The sequence below is a fragment of the Alligator mississippiensis genome, chromosome 6, assembly GCF_030867095.1.
Source record: "Alligator mississippiensis isolate rAllMis1 chromosome 6, rAllMis1, whole genome shotgun sequence".
Classification (NCBI taxonomy): Eukaryota; Metazoa; Chordata; order Crocodylia; family Alligatoridae; genus Alligator; species Alligator mississippiensis.
This window is the reverse complement of record NC_081829.1, coordinates 62,948,233-62,965,048: the sequence shown is the minus strand read 5'-3', so window position 1 is coordinate 62,965,048 and position 16,816 is coordinate 62,948,233. Positions and strand designations below refer to the sequence as shown.

The 16,816-nt window shown below is 43.4% G+C and overlaps 1 protein-coding gene across 1 annotated transcript in view; it reads right to left on the bottom strand.

The window, feature by feature from the left end:
• Positions 1-16,816, bottom strand: part of PCDH15 (protocadherin related 15) — a 1,303,618-nt gene that overhangs the window by 935,113 nt on the left and 351,689 nt on the right. Inside the window, exon 4 of the mRNA XM_059729933.1 lies at positions 15,418-15,492. The gene's annotated coding sequence lies outside the window, so the exon portion shown is untranslated. The remainder of the gene's footprint in view (positions 1-15,417; positions 15,493-16,816) is intronic.

Genomic DNA, 16,816 nt, shown 5'->3' with positions numbered 1-16,816 from the left:
GTGAAGAGAAGGGCCACTCATATGGTTAAGGGCTTGCAGACCAAGCCCTACGAGGAGAGAGTGGGGCACATGGACCTCTTCAGCCTCCGCAAGAGAAGGTTGAGAAGTGACCTTGTGGCTGCATATAAGTTCATCACGGGGGCACAGAAGGGAATTGGTGAGGTTTTATTCACCAAGGCGCCCCCGGGGGTTACAAGAAATAATGGCCACAAGCTAGCAGAGAGCAGATTTAGACTAGACATTAGGAAGAACTTCTTCACAGTTCGAGTGGCCAAGGTCTGGAACGGGCTCCCAAGGGAGGTGGTGCTCTCCCCTACCCTGGGGATCTTCAAGAGGAGGTTAGATAAGCATCTAGCTGGGGTCATCTGAACCCAGCATCTTCCCTGCCTATGCAGGGGGTCGGACTCGATGATCTATTGAGGTCCCTTCCAACCCTAGCATCTATGAATCTATTCTCCATCGGCTTATTACCATTGTTCCTCATCACCCCAGGTGGTGCTGGGGAGAAAAGGGCTCTGCCTATTTGCTGTTGATCTTCCCTGATGAGCTTGTAGGCAACCACCAGGTCCCCCCTCAGCCTCCTCTTGCTGAGGCTGAACAGGTTCAGGTCCTTCAGTCTCTCCTCATAGGGCCTGTCCTGCTGCCCTCTCACCAAGTGGGTGGCCCTCCTCTGAACCCTCTCCAGGCTGGCCACATCCCTTTTGAAGTGCGATGCCCAGTACTGGATGCAGTACTCCAACTGCGGCCTGACCAAAGTGGCATAGAGGAGAAGTATCACTTCTCTGGACTGGCTTGAGATGGAGCTTTGGATGCATGACAAGGTATGGCTGGCCTTGCTGGCTGCAGTCTGGCATTGGCGGCTCATGTTCATCTTGGAGTCAATAATGACTCCAAGATCCCTTTCCGCCTCTGTGCTTTCAAGAAGGGAACTCCCCAGCCTGTATGTATGCTGTGGATTCCTTCTCCTAAGGTGCAGCACCCTACATTTGTCTACATTGAACCCCATCCTATTGTCATCTGCCCACTTTTGTAGTCTGTCTAAATCTATTTGAAGCCTCTCTCTCCCTTCAAGTGTGTCCACCTCGCCCACATCTTAGTGTCATCAGCAAACTTGGACAGCGTGCTTTCCACTCCCTCGTCCAAGTTGCTGATGAAGACGTTAAACAGTGCGGGCCCAAGGACCGAGCCCTGGGGTACCCCAGTGCTCACATCTTGCCAGGTTGAGTACAACCCATCCACCACTACTGTCTGGGTGCACCACATCAGCCATTTTTTACCCATCCAGCTGTGGCTGTGCAGGCATCAATGCCGTAGTCACTGAATTTAGTAGTATTATTAGGGCTCAAAATCAACTGCAGGATAGACCCTGACTGTGACAGTGGGGACCGTATACAGCACACAGGAACCCTGAATGACCCAGAGGGGGCTGGGAAAAGGCAAATACTGACCTGGAGGGCAGGAAGAGCTGGGACAAAGGTAATGTATGGCACTGCCATGCCAGTTTTTGAGTTCTCTGTCAGACAAACTAGGCAGTGCCCAGCTAATGACGTCAGCCACTGGCACTGCCATAAAAAGTTTAAAAGGCATTGGCAGTGCTGAAGAGAGGAGGCAGGCAGCTGCCATGGGCCAATGGAGGTGGGAGCAGAGGGCTCCTCAAGACGCTGAGGCAGTGGGGCACTTGGCCTGCATGACAGTCCCAGCCCCAGCAGGCTGATATAGGCATTCCAGCTCATCCACACTCATGGGCTGTCTCCTGAGGGGGATGGAGATATAGAATATAAAAGTCAAAAGGGTTAGCTGTGTCCCTTTATAGCTAGTCCATCCATGGTGGAGGCTTTATTTTTTATTATCTTTAATTATGATTTTGAGGGGCCTGTTGGGCCAGCATCCTTGCGGTCCTTTTAGCCAGGACCAGCTTCAGGCGTAACACCCACTGGGCAAGGGAAAGGCAACTGGCTGGAAGGGCACCATGTAAATTTTGCCAAGGCTGGCAGCAACCCACTGAAACAACAGACAACTGGACATAGGGTGATGACAGTTGAGTAGATCTGAAAGGCTGAAGCTGCTGCAATAGATCATGAAGCATCAACATCTATGGTTGACGTGTGCACGGAGTGTAGGAGAGGCAGAGCCCCAAGGTCAGCCACATTCAAAACATGAGTACCCTTAGCAGGGATGCATATTATTACATCCCTAAACCCCTCCTTAAAAATTCTGATAACATCAAGACATGGTGGACAAGTTGGGGCAGTGTTCCTGCTTAGGGTACTCTAGAGATCGGTTCTCTGTTGAGTGGTAACATGACACTAGCTAATCAAAATTAAGTCATAAAGATGATTAGGGAAGAAAATCCTTATATTACCTGGGCCTTAAAGCCTGTCAAATTTATAAATCACAATTTCTTGGTTAAATTACTTTAGCTGCCTGTAACAGAGTCGCGGCTGCGACCCTGTTACTAAGAAGGGGTAACAGCTGCTGAAGATTAAAACATCCGGGAAATGGGAAACACAATGCCGCAGGGAGCCAATGAGAACCCAGAAGGAGAAATAAGAGATGAAGGAAATTTCCCAAGGGTGCCTTCGGGCACGCACAGAGTAAAGAAGAGGAGTCCCATACGGCTAGGCTGAGAGGCTATGACAGGGAATGAAACTCCCCTCCTCTCCTGCAACTGGAAGACTGGATCACAACACCGCGGGAAGCTGATACTCACCTGAGAAACAGGGTCCAGGGGTGAGTCACGAGCACAGAGCAGTGAAGTGGCAACAAGTCACGGCTCTGAGGTGGTGGGGACTTACAGAGAGAAAAGAGAGAGAGAGAGAAGAGGAGCGAGCAAGGAGTCCCAGAGAGAGCTACGTTCTGTTTACGGACTCAAGCTGCAGCCAGGGGGAATCCCCGTGTCACAGGTGGAGTCCTCCAGGAGCGCTGTGATCTCCTTAAGGCCCCTTCCCCCGTGCCAAGCTGGTCCAAGGGCACCCTCCGATTCTCGCCCGCCATGTCTTTGATGTTTAAATCAGTTTGGGAGGCTGCCTTATGCCCTCTTGGACACGGTTCATTGGGACCTCTGTCCCCGCGGACTCCCAGGCCCCTTGTGGGTCTTGTCCTGCAAATGGGTGCTTTGGGAGCACCCTAGACTTAGGGGCTATGCGTGGCTCCTACCACCCCTTATACCACGCCCCAAGCCTCGCAGCTGTAATAGACGTTGTTCGGTCTCTCTGTCAACACTCATGCCCGTCTCTCCGGGCCTCCTCTGTACTGCCGCCCAGCTCTCGGACCTCCTCGGTAAAGCCGCCCCCTCCTGGGGCTGTCTATGACCACTCTGGGCCTTCTCAGTACCGCCATCCTCTCTGTGGGCCTTCTCTGTACTGCTGCCCCCCTTCTGGGGTCGTCTGTGCCCCCCTCTGGGGCCTTCTCGGTAAAGCCGCCCCAATCCGGGGCTCACTGCACTGCTACCCCCTCTCTCTGGGGCTCACCACACTGCTACGCCCTTCCTCAGGGGCTCGCCATGCCTGCACTGGGGCTTTTCAATAGTGCCCCCTCTCTGGGGCTGGGGCCTATGCACCCCATACGCCGCGCCCTTACTGGCACTCGGGTCCCCATGCTACTGTGGGTCCCCAATGAGGATGCTGCGCCCTCACTGGCGGTGGGGCCCCCACATCACTGTGGGTCCCTATGAGGCCTCCTCCAACCCCTAATAGCCTCACCCAAACCACCAGTGTAACAACAAAGCAAAACACAAACTCAAGCCTCTTGGCTACAACTTAAACATAAGCCACCTGGCTATAACAACGTTGCTTGGACATCTTAGAGATGCAACCCTTTACTCAGCTGAAGCTGTACCTGCAGTCAGGCTGCTTCTCGCATCTTTGCTTTGGGAGCTCCTGCCTCTCTGGCTGCTGGCAGGGAACTGCTAGCCTGGCCTCAGCCCCTGGCCTTTATGAGGGCCAGGACCTGCCCCTTCTGGTCAGCTGACCTCCTGGTCGCCCCGGGTGACCCACAGCTGTGCTCCTTATTCCCTGCCAGGGCTCTTTCCCCAGCAGTTTTCCCTCTCTAGGAGCAGGGCACCTCAGTGATCTGCGACACACTGGTTCCGGCGTTAATTAACCGCTAAGTGGGTGATTAGCGGCTGAGATTAGGGTAACGTTTAGTGTACTGACTGTGATCGTTTCCCAATGGGTTCCTTGGCATATCACCATGACTTCTTTTTCCTGGTGTTCTCAACGAGAGTAAGACCAGGCTGTAGATAATAAAGCACCCTTAATCAGAGATTCGGCCAGTGTGTTCCTTACCATGGGTACCAGCGCGTAACAACTCTTCCTCTCCAAAATTTTGTATTAACATCAAGTCGTGGCAGGTGAGAATTGCGGGAAAAGCAGGTCCCCAGGACGGACATGCTGACATTGCCCTGGATTACTATTTTGCTTTTAGAATGCTCAGTGCACAAGACACTTTGTTTTTTGTTTTAATTAATTCATTCCTTACATAGTCATTGTTTGTTATAAAACATATAATTTCAACCCAACACTCCTATAAAGGGATAGGAGCATCATGTACTATGGGTGTGCAAAATGGGTCCTAATTGATTTGGATTTGGATTCAGCCTGAATCAGTGACAGTGATTTGATTCGTTGATTCAGATCACTGTCCCTGATTTGATTCGGCCAAACCCAGATCTGTAGATTTGATGCTGATTCAGAGAATCAGCGGTTCGGCCATAGGCACAGCTTTAAATGTTTTTTTTATATACCTTGAGGTACCAGGCATGGCTCATGAATGTTGTGATGTTGGGGCAGATGGAGCATCCCACAGGAGTGTGGGTGCAGCCCCTGCATGCTTGGTGGCAAACCCAGAAATGGATCAGAAGTATTTCTGGTTCACTTCTGTGTTCTCCACTGAGGATGCAGGGGACCCCCCACACTCCCTGGCTTGGCAATCAGCCACAGGGGTATCCTGGGTGCCCCCTCCAGACCTAGGATGCACCATATGCCAGGCCAGGGGATGGTGGGGAGGAGTCCCCTGTATGCTGTCTGGTGGACCAGAAGTGCTTTTGGTCCACTTCCAGGTCTGCTGCTGGGGATCCCCCTGCACTTCTGAGGGCTGCTACATCTGCCCCACAAGTATTCATGAGCCACCTGCTACCTAGAGGTATGTAGAAAAAACATTTAAAGTCACCAAATCTTTCCAAATCTCTCCAAATTGATTCAGAGGGTTCTGATTCGATTCAGAGAGATTAAAGGATCCTCTGATTTGATCTGGATTCAGAGATTTGGCCACCAAATTGGGTCAAATCTTTGCCAAATTGAATCAGGGACCAAAGCTTCGCACAGCCCTATCATGTACCATTATATCAATAAATGTTGGATCTAATAATAAATCCAATAATAAATTATGAATCCAATCATTCCCTCCAGAGATTGGCTAAAAAGAGGCAGAAAATCTATCTAATCATTGTTACTCTCCATCATAAATTGAAATATTTAGATTTGTCCACCCAAAGGAAACAGGGGAGTTTCCTTCCTGATACGCTGGTGTCCCAATGAAAAAGCATATTCTTAATTAATACTCCTGGTGGTGAGAACTTCTGTATAGAAATCCAAGCCTTCCCCCTTATTATTTTTTTTTAATACACCTTTAAGAATCCCCATAAATTCCTTTTATGTTGCTTCAAGTCTTGTAAGAACTAAGCTTTCCAAAAACATTTCCATAAAGAGACAAACAGGAAATATGAGAAGCAATTTTTCTTTCCTCTTATACAAATAAGGAATCTGCTAGCTATGTTAAAACTATGAGGGATTGCATCAAAAACTTGTACTCTTCTCCTCAATCTTGCCCCGCACTCTGCATTTGTTAACTATATCTCAGATTTGAACACACAGTTCTGGGTAAAAGATAGCAAGCTAGCAGTAATAGCAGTAGACTAGAACAAAGAACAACTAACAGTAGCCATATTAACAGATTAGGAGGAATTCATCTTTGGACCTGGGATTACTTTAGCAAAGGAATTAAAGGCACAGGTTATAGCTTCCTTATCCTTTGGCCCCAACAGCAATAACCCTTATAATCTGCTTCTCCATAAGAATAATTCCTTCATCTTTAATTTGTCAATTTCTCTTACTATCACTGGTATGCTTTTTTTTTTTTTAATCATGCTTTCAATATGGAAAGCCTTCCCCACACACTTTGTATAACTGTTACCTGGCCCTCCTCCAAATCTCTCTTCCAAACTCATTTTTGCCATAGTTGCCAACTGATAACAGCTAGACAGCTAGCAAGGTCTACTAATATTTATCTAATTTATATCCTAAAATATTACAACCAAAATATTGTTTGAAACAGTGTAGTGATTGGTCATAGTTTTATCTCCTACTTCTAAATGTTTATTACACCCACATGTTTCATTTTGTATTAAATTGGACTGCAAGAAAGCCAACTGCTTTCTACTCTATTTCTAGAAGTCCAAATATTAACTGAGGTTCTCTGTACTGCTAGAATAAGAATAAGAATAAATATTGAAGAATGATTATTTTATCACCTGAAGGTGATCGTACCCGAGTTGTACAAATGTTCATGAAGGAAAGGGTGTTGCATTAGTAGAAATAAAACGTTTCTTTACTGTTCTTTAAATCCCAGTGTAAAACTTAATACCATCTACATTTCCTTTCAATTTTTCCTTTTTCCACACACTTTTCCTTTCAATTTTTCCATTCTTGAAAGTCTAAAGAAAGCAGTCTAAAGATTACTGATAATGTAAAAAAAATAGCTTGTGGAAGGAGATCACAGGATATCACAGTACAGTTTGCTATTAAAATAGCATTTACCACTAGCCCCAAGTCCCATTTCTTAACACTTGAAAAATAAATGTATTTCACTTAAGTTGTATTTAAGTCTGTTCTGAAATTATGTGAAAACATAGGTCTCTTTTTTTAAAAAACAAACATAGAGAAAATGTCTTCCTTGAGATCTATGCAGTTGTGTTCAGCTTCAGTATGCCACTCATTCTATCAGTGTGAATGCTACTATGGGAAAGAAACATTCAATCTAGTATTTTACAGGTCATATTAAGTATCATGTAGTTCCAAAATAGATAGTTTTGGATTAATCTCTTTATTATTTTTAATGATACCTTCCACAGTCTTTACTATATTTTAGTTCGTTATATATACATTCAAAGACAACCAGGCCTAAATATGGAAGCTGTGGGAAACTGAGGCAAGGAACTAAAACTTTTTTTAGAAGTGCTTCTCTATTATATTTCAAAATATTAGTTATAATGGTTTGCATTTTAGAGGATTTTCAATGATTATACACATTTAATTAAAGTTCTACCATAGGATACTCATTACTTTCAAAGTTAGATTCTCTGTGGATGGTAATAAACATTAAACAAACCAAAATGTGGCAGACCCTCATATCTTGACAAGTTTCTCAAAATATAAATGTAGGTATTGTGTATATGTCAAGATCATCAAGAAGCAAGGATTTATTTTTGTTTGTTTATTTAATCATTTTAATGGAAGAAATAGAACAAATCTTCAATGAAAATAAAACAGCATTAAAATTTTATATTTTAAAGTTCAGCTGTTTTTGTATAAGTGGCATTTATTGAAGTGGGATAATTTATTTTCAGTTTTTCACCAATCAAAAATTTTGCTCAAAATTTTTAGAAGAATTCACTTCCAGGCTCAGATGAAACATGGAAAATATGAAAAGCAAGGTGAATTTTTGGTAAATGACATCGAAAAGGGATTCAATTGAAAGTCCTGATATAATGTATTCCTACAATAACACTGACTCCACTTTTATAGATTATTACCTCACTTATCAATAATGTGGCATTTTCATTCATGAAGTAATTTATTCTCATTGGGTGTGCCTACATGAGACTCTATGTCACTGTAGCAATGACACTGTTGCTACCACGCAGTAGGGTCAAAAACAATTAATGTGCTGCCATACTAAAGCAAGTACTAAATGACTGTGCAGTACCAACTGCGCAATCAGGGGCATGTGGAGATGCGCCAACTCTGTAGTAAAACATAGCATGGAGAACTTATGTTTTCTTTTCATACTTTAAGTTTGCTGACCTGTTTTAAATAAACTATATACTCTGGAATGCTAAGGTTAACTGAAGAATAACTTCCTGCTGGGAAAATTCATTCAACATCTGCCACAACTATAACTAACTTCTATTCTACAAAACAGATGTGTTTTGCTATGCTTGCAAGAGCAGCCAACCTTATCTGCAGTGATATGAGTCCTTTTCAGACTACCCAAAAACCTGTGATTGGATGTTTTGACCGCATGATTTATATTACCTATTGCAGGTTAACTAGCACATAGTTTTGTTGTTCACTTCCCAGAACCCATCAAATTTTCTCCTATAGTACTATTTTATGGACCACTGTGTTTCACAAATCATATATCCAATAGTCATAGTGAAACATGAAAGTTGACTTTTTTACTGAGAGGATAATAAGATTTTTTTTTAAGGATGTGACATTTCCTTTCTTCATGAAATAAAATGATACTGAGCAAAACAGAAGTCTTGTATAAAAACCAAAGCAAAACAAGATCATGAATGTAACAAAAAAGGCTCTGTCTGCAGGAATGGATACACTTTTGAATGAAGCAGCGCACTCAGCCAGTTAGCATGTGCTGTACTCCATTTGGATGGAGCCCAGTCACAGTTTCTAGGTAGCAAGTTGCATTCATCCTTAAGTTTGTGGAGTGTTGACTATAAATGTTTTGGGAAAAAAGTTTCCTTCTGTAAAACATCTCCTATACTGTACTACTGTAGCATAGTTAATGTAGTCCCAGTTCCTATACTGTCTTCCAAATGTCTTAGTGGCATTTCTGCTGCTTTTGGCTTTTCAAGTCACTCAGTATAATCCTATCCACTATCTGAGTCTCTGAATTTCACATAATATGTCTAAGTTTGCTATGTTTCTGCATCTTAGTCTGAACTAATTACTAAGTGTACTGCTTACAGGTTCTGGGCACATGCTGTTTCAATCTAATATGTCCCCCTAGGCAACTAGGCCTCATCTTAATCCTACTATGTGTCTGCACATATAAATTCCATACCTGATTCACCCTGACACCAGATGGATTCTAGAGGGATTCTGATGCTCGCTACAGATGCTTCTTAGAGGTGTACGAAACAGGCTGTATTTGATTCAGATTTGGATTCAGCCCAAATCAGGGACAGTGACTCAATTCATTGATTCAGATCACTGTCCCTGATTTGATTCAGCTGAATCCAAATCTGAAGTTTCGATGCCGATTTGGAGAATCAGCAATTTGGCCATAGACACAGCTTTAAATGTTTTCTCTACATACCTCGAGGTACCAGGTGTGGCTTGTGAATGCTGTGATGCTGGTGCAGATGGAGCATCCCACAGCAGAGCAGGGGAGTCCTCTGCATGCTCGGTGGCAAAAACAGCAGGTCTGCTGCTGAGTGCATCGGGAACTCCCCGCCCTGTGCCCTCCTAGCTCAGCAATCAGCCACAGAGGAACCCCAGGTGCCCCTCCAGGCCCAGGAGGCACCAGTCGCCAAACGAGGATAGGGGTAGTTCCCTGCATGCTCCGCGGTGGACCTGGAAGTAGACTAGAAGTGCTTCTGGTCCACTTCTGGGTTCACTGCCGAGCTCACTGGGGACACCCCGCCCTAACGCTCCCATGGGACGCTCCATCTGCCCCAACATCTCAGCATTCACAAGCTGCCTAGTACCTTGAGGTACGTAGAAAAAACATTTAAAGCTGTGTCTATGTCTGAATCATCAAATCTCTCTGAATCTCTCTAAATCAATTCAGATGGTACTGATTCAATTCAGAGAGATTAAAGGGTTTCCTGATTCGATTCGGACTCGGCGATTCGGCTGCTGAATTGGGCCGAGTCTCTGCTGAATCGAATCAGCAACTGAAGTGTCACACAGCCCTAGTGCTTCTGCCTCAAATTAAACCCCATGATTTCTTCACTGTCAGTGACAGCCACTCCCTGCCCAACCCTATTTAAGCACAGAGATGTGGGCAAGGCACTATTCAAGCATCACTATCTATGGTCAGCTTCTGGGAGGAGAGAAGACGTAGCTTGCCAGAGGAAAGCCTATGGAAAACTGATGCTGCATGATATTATCAGTTCTGACAGCTTATAGCAACATTTCTACCAACTAGGTGATAAAGAGAGAAGTATATTTTGGAATCATAACTTAGGAAACTAGACAGAAATAATAAGGAATAATACTGCTGTCCTCTTTCTACCTCCCAGCAATAAAAAGAGAGATCTCTATAGGATACTGGTTTTTAACCTTTTTCGACTGAAGGCAGCCCTGTTAGATTCAAGGCACCTCTTGGAAAATACCAGTTCTGAGTATTCTGGGGGTTTGTTTCATTTGGGTTTTTTTGGCTAAAGAAAATAATAGAGCAATTTTTGTGTTACAAAGATTGTAGAAGGATTATAATATTTCAAAATATTTTTGGAACTATGGATTTCTATTTGAAATCCTTGGGTTTCTCTTCTGAATCGTTTGCATGCCTAACATTGTATGGAATCCCATGGTATTCCACAGCACCCCTGAATGTATCTTAAGGCACCTTAGGGTGCCTTAAGATACACCAAAGTGGAAACAGGGTGAGATCACTAAAGATGAATATAAAGTGGAAACAGGGTGAGATCACTAAAGATGAATATACCTCCTCCGCTCGTGCTTGTAGGGAGGCAGTTAGGCGGGCCAAAGCTACCATGGAGCTGAGGATGGCAACCCAAGTAAAAGACAACAAGAAATTGTTTTTTAGATATATTGGGAGTAAAAGGAAGGCCCAGGGAGGAATAGGACCCCTGCTAAATGGGCAGAAACAATTGGTGACAGATAGGGGGGACAAGGCTGAACTCCTCAACGAGTTCTTTGCCTCAGTGTTCCTAAGTGAGGGGCACGACAAGTCTCTCACTGGGGTTGTAGAGAGGCAGCAGCAAGGTGCCAGACTTCCATACGTAGATCCTGAGGTGGTGCAGAGTCACTTGGAAGAACTGGATGCCTTTAAGTCGGCAGGCCCGGATGGGCTCCATCCGAGGGTGCTGAAGGCACTGGCCGACGTCATTGCAGAGCCACTGGTGGGAATATTTGAATGCTCGTGGCGCACGGGCCAAGTCCCAGAGGACTGGAAAAGGGCTAACGTGGTCCCCATTTTCAAAAAGGGGAGGAAGGAGGACCCGGGCAACTATAGGCCGGTCAGTCTCACCTCCATCCTTGGTAAAGTCTTTGAAAAAATTATCAAGGCTCACATTTGTGAGAGCCCGGCAGGGCAAATTATGCTGAGGGGAAACCACCATGGGTTTGTGGCAGGCAGATCATGCCTGACCAACCTAGTCTCTTTCTATGACCAGGTTACGAAATGCCTGGACACAGGAGGAGGGGTGGATGTCGTATACTTAGACTTCAGGAAGGCCTTCGATACGGTATCCCACCCCATACTGGTGAACAAGTTAAGAGGCTGTGATGTGGATGACTGCACAGTCCGGTGGGTGGCGAATTGGCTAGAGGGTCGCACCCAAAGAGTCGTGGTAGATGGGTCGGTCTCGACCTGGAAGGGTGTGGGCAGTGGGGTCCCGCAGGGCTCAGTCCTTGGACCAATACTCTTTAATGTCTTCATCAGCGACTTGGACGAGGGAGTGAAATGTACTCTGTCCAAGTTTGCAGATGACACAAAGCTATGGGGAGAAGTGGACATGCTGGAGGGCAGGGAACAGCTGCAGGCAGACCTGGATAGGTTGCACAAGTGGGCAGAAAACAACAGAATGCAGTTCAACAAGGAGAAATGCAAAGTGCTGCACCTAGGGAGGAAAAATGTCCAGCACACCTACAGCCTAGGGAATGACCTGCTGGGTGGCACAGAGGTGGAAAGGGATCTTGGAGTCCTAGTGGACTCCAAGATGAACATGAGCCGGCAGTGTGACGAAGCCATCAGAAAAGCCAATGGCACTTTATCGTGCATCAGCAGATGCATGACAAATAGGTCCGGGGAGGTGATACTTCCCCTCTATAGGGTGTTGGTCAGACCGCAATTGGAGTACTGCGTGCAATTCTGGGCGCCACACTTCAAGAAGGATGCGGATACCTGGAGAGGGTACAGAGAAGGGCAACTCGTATGGTCAAGGGCCTGCAGACCAAGCCCTACGAGGAGAGACTAGGGAAACTGGACCTTTTCAGCCTCCGCAAGAGAAGGTGGAGAGGCGACCTTGTGGCTGCCTATAAGTTCATCATGGGGGCACAGAAGGGAATTGGTGAGGATTTATTCACCAAGGCGCCCCCGGGGGTTACAAGAAACAATGGCCACACGCTAGTAGAGAGCAGATTTAGACTGGACATAAGGAAGAACTTCTTCACAGTTCGAGTGGCCAAGGTCTGGAACGGGCTCCCAAGGGAGGTGGTGCTCTCCCTTACCCTGGGGGTCTTCAAGAGGAGGTTAGACGAGTATCTAGCTGGGGTCATCTAGACCCAGCATTCTTTCCTGCTTATGCAGGGGGTCAGACTTGATGATCTATTGAGGTCCCTTCCGACCCTAACATCTATGAATCTATGAATCTATGAGTCACAGCACACTGGTTGAAAATCACTACTATTGGATAATAGAAACTGCACACATGAAAGTTTTCTCTCTCCAAAGGTACAAGTGACAAGTACTGAGAGGTTTTGGTTCCTGTGTTTCTAAGAATAAGAATCTGATGGTGAAAGGAGAAGTTTGGTACAAGAAGGCCAAGCACTGCAGGCATAAGTAGAGCATTTATGTAACGTTCTCCAAACTTGCTTAGGAGATGACTCCTGCCAGGTTTCTTCCTATACGTGGATACTTGGAATGACCACAGTCCTGTTGTTAATTTGATATCATGGGGATTCAGATTTTTTTCAGGTCATAGTGCTAATACTCTGAAGGGCTCCAAATTGATTGGATGGCAGCTTCCTCCTCAGGTCTTCCTTACATGGTGCTCATGGGAAGCTTTCCTCCAGTGAGTTATCCTGATCCTGGAAGGTCTTGCATTATCCTCAGAAACACTTCTGAATTGACCAGCGCATGTTTCTGTAAAGCCATCCCTCAACCTGCATGTGGCTGCTTCATCCTCCACCTCATCCCTAGAGGTGAGTGCATGTGGCCTTTGATCTGGCCTACTGGTAGAGTGGGTCCCTGGTTCTCACAGTGATGGAAGGCAACTAGAACATCTTTCAGATCCATAGGTCTGGCAGAAGGGGCAACACCCCCATTCTCACCATAAGGAGGCAGACTTCCTGTGGCTCTTATATAGTTCACCCTGGGTTCTGCCAGTTTCCCCAGTCAACTTCTCTTGTGCAGACAGATACATAGTCATTAATGTTACCATAAATGACACTATGTCACTATTTGATTTAGTAACATAGACACATCTTTTGTCCCTTTCTCCCTCACATAAGAGGAACACCTATAAAATCTTTCCTATAGAGGTTATGCGTGACAGTGGTATGATTCTGTGTCAACTTTTTCTCTCTCGTTGTTCTTAATCTCGTGACTGTCAGAGAACAATGCTTCCATGCAAACAAGATACTTATTTACAAAAAATAATGAATTAAGAGTATGGAGTTTTTTAAAATCAGTTACAAATTCTTAATAATAATAAAAAGTATGTCAACTTATGTAAACAGCCCTTACATAAAACTTGGCACCCCACCTCAGTTCCAAATGATCTGGTTTCCCTTTTCCTTCCTGAATAACTGAAGTGAAAACATGTTAACATTGTTATTGATATTATTGTCACTTTCCTGAGAAATGGCATGTTTGAGCGTCTTTAAAGAGAGATGGACAGAGTAGAGATCGAGTCAATCATATTTTGTTTTTCTACCTTGGCCATAATGGTGACCAGAATAGTACATAAAAGTTCCATTTGTAAAAACTTGAATTATAAAGCCATTTTATTCCTGTCTGTTGCTAAAAAATATATCCTCTACTTTCTGTGACCCAGGGTTTTTCACACTTAATTTATCCTGTTTTGTATATTTCCTTTCCTTACAGTCCAGTCACCTGGTCCTCACTGTTTTGAAACTGGTTAGGAAAAATAAATATATTGCATAAAATAGTCATAGCTTTGCTTCTGAGGATAGCTACAGATAGTTATGATGCCTTAAAAGTATTAACCTATCTATCTGGTTTTACTATACTTTAAAAAAACATTTTACCTAACATTTTTAAACATTCCAGACTATTTTCCAAGTCTGGAAATGGTCTTAGTCTATGAAGAGCTTAATATAATACACTTGGATCTTTCTAAAGGTAGGAATAAATTATATCACTATCAAAGGATACTGATATGAGCTGCTATATTGCAACTGCATAATTGTGTCATGATGTAAATATAGCAAAACTGTTCCAACCCTGCTTCCTCCAGGGTTAGAGTAATTTAGCTCACTTTCTACAGGATCACGCAGACATAATAGTTGAAGTATAACAGCTGCTGCAAGAGGCTAGAATATATTATAACTATTTCGTAATTCATAGCATGCCTCTCTCTCAACTATTTATCATATTTTTTTCTCAATTTTTGAACACTAATAATGTCAATCCAATATTGCCTTTTCTGAGTTTATATCCCTTCAAGTAGAAGACTAACGTGAGGTTTGATATTACATTAATATCGTTTCAAAATCCATGACAGAAAGAAAATATTTTCTACACAATATAACAGTATTTATAAGATTTTCTACATGACCTAAGGTCCACCAATTTACAGACAGCAGAATTCATATTAACTGGTAAAGGTTTAATACAGAACTGAAGATATTTTTTCTCAACCATTGTATTCCCACAAAACCTCTATCTTTATCTCTCTCTCATGTGTGCAAACAATGTAGCATCAAAACATTCATGTGCATTTTAAAAGATTACCGGCACTAAATAGGGAAGCTTATTTCTTGCATTTTACACCTGGATTTTAGAATTAAATTATTTCAAATGAAAATAACTCAAGAAGTTTCAGCATGTTTTACAATGCACACAGAAAAATTTCATGCATATAGTATGAACCTTTGAAAACTTTTTTTCCAAATAAAGAATGTTTCCAAATGAAGAAGCTTTACTTGCATTTCATTCTACCTTTTCCAAAAACAACACATAGTACTCATATTACTGCAGAATACTGCAGTAACAAGAAACCTTTCCACAGATCTAGTGTATCAGTTCATTTGCTAATGTCACCCTTTAACTGATCTAAGACTATGCTCAATCTTCTTTTAATAAGAAAGGAATAAGGGGAGGATTCTTTAACACTATTATTTGCATTTCATAACTCCTCAGAGACACAAACAGCATTCATATCCTACCTTTTTTTTAGAAGTGCTATTCACACTTTCTTAAATGCAAGCTTTATGAAAACAACAAAAGGGAAAAAATATTACATACCAAGTTAGAAGAGAGGGATGATTCCTCCAGTTCACTCTTGCCCTAATTGTGCTTGGGATTGACCTATAAATGAGACTTTAAAAGAAAAATAAAATGTTTGAATATAACTTGTTTTAAATTGAAAACAAAATGTAAATAGTTTATCTGAGCACCAATGACTGTCATTTACTTGTATTGCCACATCCTTAATGCTCAGAGCTTTACTATAGCTAACTATTTTATTAACACTGCCTTACAACAGATTCCCAAACACGGGAACGTGCAGGAGGCCCAAAGGTTTATTTATCGATAATCTCAAAATGATTTAATTAAGGTTATTACCACAATATTATCTGAAATGCTCCAGCTCCTGGGGATGGATTTTCACAATAACCAATTCTTGCACGGCAGTTAAGATGCAAAGTCTGTTAGCAGATACACCTTTATATTCAGCATACCACTGGCTTTGGAGCTCAGACTAGATTTAGCACAGTTTGTCAAAGACAAAAACAGGATGATTGTGGGTGGATAATGGACCATCCAATTTGGTGATTTAAAGTTTTGCTCTTGTAAGAAATGATTAGTCCCAGAAAAACAGAAACTTAAAAATGAAAAAAAGACTCGGAGCATAATTGCTACACATGCATGTAAACAACATTTAAGTGGTGGGGAAAATGGTATCTATAATACAAATGTTTAGTTTGTTTATTGTAAATGTATTTAATACCCTAGGCCAGAAGTTCTCAAACTTTGTGATACCATGTCCCCAAGTGCTGGATGGCAGCAGGGGTGGGGGATGGGGAGCTTGCATGTGGCAGTTGCCACTGCCGTCCACCACTCCGCACCGTTGCTGCACACTGCTTCCCTGCACCACTGCGCATACACCCTGGGAAGTTTGCGGCCCCCTTTTTAGTTGCTTGCAACCCCATGGGGGGTTGTGACCCACAGATTGAGAACCACTGCCCTAGGCATTTTATTTTAAGTTTATTTGGGGATTTATTAGAACCCAGTATTCATATGAAGAGAAAAAAATCCTGTAAAATTAAAAATTGAAAATAGTTTGTTTTGGATCCAAACTATATTAAAAGGAATTAAAAAACTGTTGGTAATCAATGTATTAATTCACCTGGGATTAAAGAAGCCATTCAAATATTTCTAGGGTTTTTTTTTAATATGGAACAAAAATGAATGCTCATAGCTTCAGGAAGAGTAGACATGTAAACCATAGTTCAAAAACTGTATTTAGTGGCTGCATCCCCATGAGCACAGCCATGCGGTACATGGTGCTGCAGACACATATGCAGAGCCACATACTGCATGTTCAGGTATTCCTCATGCTGCAAGGTAGCAGCATGGGGCAGGGTTTTAACCACAGGAGATCCCAGGGTCAAAAAAACCTACACAAAAAAAGTGGGGTGGT